The sequence below is a fragment of the Palaemon carinicauda genome, chromosome 4 (assembly GCF_036898095.1).
Source record: "Palaemon carinicauda isolate YSFRI2023 chromosome 4, ASM3689809v2, whole genome shotgun sequence".
Classification (NCBI taxonomy): Eukaryota; Metazoa; Arthropoda; class Malacostraca; order Decapoda; family Palaemonidae; genus Palaemon; species Palaemon carinicauda.
Genome location: NC_090728.1, coordinates 6,925,472 through 6,932,971, shown reverse-complemented (window position 1 = coordinate 6,932,971; position 7,500 = coordinate 6,925,472).

The following is a 7,500-nucleotide window of genomic DNA, read 5'->3' as shown; positions in this document are numbered from 1 at the left end:
GGAGTTATGGAAATTGGGCGGTAATCAGTTGGACATGAACGACCACAAACCCATTTATATAGAGGAGTAACATTACCAATCCTCAAACAAGTGCTAAAAGCTCCTCTTCTTGCTAACTTGCGCAAAATAACAGATTAATTTGGTGCTAAGAAATCTGCTGTCTTTATGAAAAAAAATGGAAAAATGCCATTTGGGTCTAAACCTCCATAAGCATCAAGGTCCACCAACAGAGCTTTAATTTCACGAGATCGAAAAGCTAAACTAGGTAGTTTAGCCTCAGGAAAACATGAATGAGGAAGTTCAAGTTTTTCATTACTCTGTTTACTGTCAAAAACATCAGCCAAAAGGGGTTTCTTTTTCATTTGGACAATGAATGATTGAGCCATCTGGTTTATGTAAAGGAGGAACTGTTGCATCTACACCAAAGAGTGCAGATTTAAGAGTAGACCAACATTTATGTTCCTGAGTTGTACCAGAAAGGGGTTGTTTTAAGGTTAAATTGTACTCCTTTTTTTTAGTTGAGGCAAAAACTCTTTGACCAAAAGCTCGAAGATGAGTATAGTTATCTCTTGGTCAAATCTGATCTGTTACCCTTCCAAAGATGATAGGCCTCCTGCTTCTCCAAATAAGCATGTATACAATCATCATTGAACCAAGGTTTGTCCTTCACTCAGTGCCTTAGCACACGAGAAGGGATACGCCTATCAATTATGTTGACTATATTCTTATTCAAAGGGACAACAGGATATACACTACTATATAATTGTGACCAATTCAAACACAAAAGATCATGCAAAATCCCATTCCAGTCTATATATATATATATATATATATATATATATATATATATATATATATATATATATATATATATATATATATATATATATATATATATATGTATGTATGTATACATGCAAATATATATATATATATATATATATATATATATATATATATATATATATATATATATACAATATATATATATATATATATATATATATATATATATATATATATATATATATATATATATATATATATATATATATATATATGTATATATATATATATATATATATATATATATATATATATATATATATATATATATATATATATATATATATATATATATATATATATATATATATATATATATATATATATATATCCAAATAAGCCATATATATTTTTGATATATTAATGTCTGGATTCTCTTAACGACCTCGGGATCAGAGCCCCAGGCGAAATCATACAAAGACAAGAGCTTGGCTCCGGCCGGGAATCGAACCTTGGTCGGCAAGCTTATATAGACAGGGACTAACCCACTTGGCCACGAAGAAAGATAAAAGTTAATGACAATTCTACTGTACTTATACCTGTCTAATTCAGGTATTTTGTACTTAGAATTGAAATCAACCCATCTTCACCATCGTAGCCAATTGGTAGTTTGTTACTTGGCATTCAATTAATGATAAATTTTGCACATTTTTACGTGTTTTTTCATATTCAAATAAGCCATATATATTTTTGATATATTAATGTCTGGATTCTCTTAACGACCTCGGGATCAGAGCCCCAGGCGAAATCACACAAAGACAAGAGCTTGGCTCCGGCCGGGAATCGAACCCTGGTCGGCAAGCTTATATAGACAATGACTAACCCACTTGGCCACGAAGAAAGATAAAAGTTAATGACAATTCTACTGTACTTATACCTGTCGAATTCAGGTATTTTGTACTTAGAATTGAAATCAACCCATCTTCACCATCGTAGCCAATTGGTAGTTTGTTACTTGGCATTCAATTAATGATAAATTTTGCAAATTTTTACGTGTTTTTTCATATTCAAATAAGCCATATATATTTTTGATATATTAATGTCTGGATTCTCTTAACGACCTCGGGATCAGAGCCCCAGGCGAAATCACACAAAAACAAGAGCTTGGCTCCGGCCGGGAATCGAACCCTGGTCGGCAAGCTTATATAGACAGTGACTAACCCACTTGGCCACAAAGAAAGATAAAAGTAAATGACAATTCTACTGTACTTATACCTGTCGAATTCAGGTATATATATATATATATATATATATATATATATATATATATATATATATATATATATATATATATACATATATATATACTGTATATATATATATATATATATATATATATATATATATATATATATATATATTTATATATATATATGTATATATACATTTCTATATGTATATATATATATATATATATATATATATATATATATATATATATATATATACATATATATATATGAATATGTATATATATACATATGTATGAATGTATATATATACATATGTATGAATGTATATATATATATATATATATATATATATATATATATATATATATATATATATATATATATATATATGTATATATATATATATATGTATATATATATATATATATATATATATATATATATATATATATATATATATATATATATATATATACCAGTATCGAGATATGTGAAATTAAACTTGAAATGTAGAATTATATGTATTCCAGTAAATGTTTAAACACTTAAGCACACCAACGCATATAATGTATATATATATATATATATATATATATATATATATATATATATATATATATATATATATATATATATATATATATATACATTATATGCGTTGGTGCGCATAAGTGTTTGAACATTTACTGGAATACATATAATTCTACATTTCAAGATTAATTTCATATATCTCGATATTGGTTCAACACATCTTGATATTCTAATTGAAAGCAATATTTGTTTTTGAATGTGGCTGTATATTAATAGTTACACATACTTCCGATGTAGTGTATATTTGCATGGTGCACTTGACGTTGGAGAAGCGAGATCTGTACCGCCGAAAAGCATTTTTGAAATCTGGACCTAACACTGTCTCCGATGAAACAATGCAGATAGCAACCACGATTTATTTTCCTGGGGAAACGGAGCACATACTACTGCTCTGAGAGAGAGAGAGAGAGAGAGAGAGAGAGAGAGAGAGAGAGAGAGAGAGAGAGAGAGAGAGAGAGAGAGAGAGATTAATATAAGTTGAAATCTCGCTTTTAGACAGTATTTTCCATTCTTTCTTTTCAAACATACAAAGTGCATTCAATGCTTTCAGTTTTCTATTTTTAATGAAAACAGCATATAACAGGCTCTCCCACTTTCCCTCTTTAAAAGACCCTCGCCCTCAAAAACAATTAAATATAAAATTAAGGATAGAACTCCAGCTCCGAATAGCAAACTTTCAGCCATACTTTTATGACTGGTGAGTCCCTGTTGTAGGTTTCATATATGAAATAGATAAAGTTTTATCATCACAGTTTTCTAGAGGAATGTTAGCAGTAATTATGTTCATTATTTCGATTATCATCATCTGTAGTAGTAGTAGTAGTAGTAGTAGTAGTAGTAGTAGTAGTAGTAGTAATGAGAAAAATTAGTGCTAAGCTTTAAACTAGTTTCTTTTAAGTAATTTTAGCATACTGACTATTCATTATAAAGTTGTAAAACCCATTGACTCAAGTACTGGCAAAGAATGTATAAAGAAACACCCCGGTTTAAGATTTTTTTCTTTATTATAACTTTTTACTGGACTTCCTGTAAAAGGGAAAATGTATTGCTAAAATATGCAGGGGAGGTAACATGCCTTTATGACTTTTTTTCTTTTAGAATGAAGGTAAGACTTAAAATGACCTGTCAGAGGAATCAATAAGTTTGTAGTTGTTAAAGATTTTTCTACACGGACTTTCTCAACACAAGCGGCACATAAATTCAATAGCAGAATGGTGCTAATTCAAAGTGTCATTAAAAAATCTCAAAAGATGGAAACCCTATAAATACGATTGAATAATTGATAACATGATACTGGCTTGATTAAACCCCAAAATACTTGCAAGATTAATTCGTAAAATATGGCAGGAAGATGCAATACTTGATAAATCGAAGTTAGGCGTGTTGGTGAAATGGCATAAAATGGAGACCTGACTGATTGCAAAAACTACTGATGCATCACACTTACGTCAGTTTTCATAATTATATAGGGTTTGCCTATTCTGAAGAGACTAGAGAGAAAGATTCATGAAAAGGTGAGAGATAAACAAGGGGGATTTCGAAAAGGTAGAAGTTGTACTGACCAAAATTGAATTTCGAGACATTTTGTACAAAAATGCACTGGATATAGAAATCCACTTTAAATGGCATTTTTGGACTACAAAAAAGCCGGGCGAGTTTGTCGAGAATCCTTCGTTATTATGGAACTCCTCTTAAATAAGTCAAGTTGATTAACTCTGTTCCTCAGCATAGAAAATAAAAAGTTCCTTTTAGTGGAGTCCTATCAAATGAATTTCCACCGAAAAGCGGAGTACTCCGAGGGAATGTTATCACCTATGTTTTTTATTCTCGGCATGGATTTAGGAATGCATTGATCTGTTGGGGATAGTAAAGAAGGGTTGAAATGAATTGGTAATAGGGAATTAGCTGTCCTAGAGGATGCTGATGATGTTGTCCTTATTAGCAGAACACCAGAGTATTTGCAATATTTGTTTGCCAGCATGCATGAAATATCACAGGACCTTAGGCTCAAAATAAATAGAATAAGTCATAGATGATGAGAATGGAATATGCACTGGAAGATGAGATATCATTGGAAGGAGAAAGGATTAATGCGGAAGAAGCATTTCAATATTTAGGAACTATGATCACTAAAATGAGCCTTTAGAATCAGAATTTAATGAAAGACTGCAAAAAGCAGATGAAACAATGACTAGGTTAAGTAAAATTGGGAAAAAAAATCACCTAAAATTACATAGAAAAATAAGGCTATACAAAAGTTTAGTTACATAAGTTATACAATGTAGATGAGTTATATCCAAATTCCAGCAGATTTAGTACAATTAACAAAACCCTCAGAAGAATATTGGGAGTTAAATAGCAAGACAGAGATTAAGCGAGTGCCATATGTGGATGCGACTATGATGATGGGGAGATGAAGATGGTTTGGGCTTGCTCTTCGCACTCCTCAAGAGAGATTAGTTCACTGAACTTTTAAATGAGCTTCACAAGACACTAGTAAACTTGGAATACCTACTATGAGATTCAGGGCCTCTGTAACACGGTTTTTTCGCAATAACTTTTTTTCTATGAATTTCATAAATATAAAGCTTATTCAGAATACACATTATATCTACACATAAATTTTGACTATATTCTGCATTACGTAGGTTGAATAAATTTGGTACTTTATTAAGTAAAAGTGACGATTTTTGAAGACGGGCCAACTTACTCAGAGAAAAGGTTTCGAACGCACTCGTTACGTAACTTATGACAGCATTTCTTCTCTCTTTCTCGATTGATGATTGGTTATACGTAACGAAGGTTATACCTCTGCCAACAATAACACAAAAGTGTAAATAAAAGCAAAGCAGTACACCTTTATGAACTCTGAAACCTCTCCACTGAGAAATGTCAAAATGAACAAACGAACAAAATATGTTAATAAATACAAAAACACTTAGATTATTTGTCTAACTCCCAAAATAAGTTTCCTAAGAAATTACAGTCTACTTTATAGGTCACAATCAGATTGACAAAGTGTATGGAATAGTTGGTAATTTTCAAAAACGTAGTAGACCAGCTTGATTTGATAACTGCTATATCCAATGTCAAGCAGTTTTTATTCATTGTCTATCTACCTACCTATTTACTGTAAAAAAAAGATAGCCGGTACCGTATTTTCGCTTTAAACCTTCACCAATAATTATGGTCAGAATGATGACTTCATGAAGATCCACCCACTTTGGCCTCGTTATAATTCAGGATAACACTGAAGGCTATCATGGGCATTGTTGGATCAGAAAATTTAAATTCTGGCTATAAAAACTCATTTCTCGAGTAGTTGTAAGAAGTGCTAAATGATCCTCAAGGATCCCAGCAGTTGGCCTAAACGTTTAATTCATGTATACTACTGTTGGGGCACTACTGCTACAGTAGTATTACTACGCTAGCACAGATACCCCTCCCACATTTATGTATCGTTCCGCCATTCATAAAGTCTTTGTCATGTTTTTTTCATTGTGCAATAAGCCATGGCCTCCTCAGAAATTAAGTTTAACATTAGATGATAGGTTATTTCATTAAGCTGACAAATTATGGCAACTGGGTATGTTATTGCCGTTGATGAAGCTAAAGATAAAGTATGGTATCATTCCTTCATTGCATTATCATCTTTACTACTATTTGTTTGCTACATGTAGTAATTATTTTAAAGGATAAATTAATTATGTTCACTTTACTTCTATAAATTCCCATTAGATGTACAAATAAAACTCCTAAAACTATTCATGATTTATTTACAAAATGCAGTCATGCCCAAAACATAGCCAACACGGTCGTACGGCCTAAGAAGAAGAAAAGAAATTATATCGGATGATCCGTTGGTCTGGTGGAGATTTTAGCACAAAAATCTTATTTTAACCAAAATAGTTATATAAAGACTGTTTACATACAATCTCTCTCTTTCTCTCTCTCTTGGTGGGATAGTGAATAGTTAATGGAAATGTTCAAAAGCCTGAATGACATTACAAGTATTATAATCATGTTACGCTAGGTACAAATCAGACCATAAACATTGGATTTAAACTAGAAACTGGATAATTACCTATTCAGGCTATAGTAAATATGGCCACGGGCTTTCTCTTGACTGTAAAAAGTTGCAAGTCGTAAGACAAATGCAGTTTTGCAACCACGGGGGCAATTCCAGATCCTGTTGGCCATTCTTGAATGTTATGGGTTTCAGAGTCGATGGAAGAAGGTGAATGGGTGTCTGGTGGAAGGGCGGGGCAAAATTTTGTCCAAAGTTGTTTACATTGCTTACGTAATGAATGTTTTCGACTCTTGGCTCGTTATCACTGGCCATGGCGTCGGCTAGATCATTTTTACTCTATAAAAATTCAAACTATTGGGTTTAGGTTATTGATAATGGTGACAAAATTTGTGTGTGGTTGTAAAATATACATAGGCTATGTCAACTTTCAGCTACATCCGATGCTTTGTTAAGAAGCAAAGTCCAAAAAACCGTGTTACAGAGGCCCTGAATCTTATAGTAGGCTTATGAATCGTGAAGTAGGATATGATGAATGGAAAAATATTAATCAAAGGTCGTAGGGGGAGATGATGATGATAATGCAATGTTATTGAGATTATTGACAACCAGTTTGAGCTGCTGTGAGGAACAATGAACGATAGCTGCATTAGTATAAATGCATAAAATTTTCTTTCGGGTGCAGTTCTCTTATCCAGTCATATGAGAACAGCCTCATATCCCTGACATATATATATATATATATATATATATATATATATATATATATATATATATATATATATATATATATATACATATATATATACATATATATGTATATATATATATATATATATATAT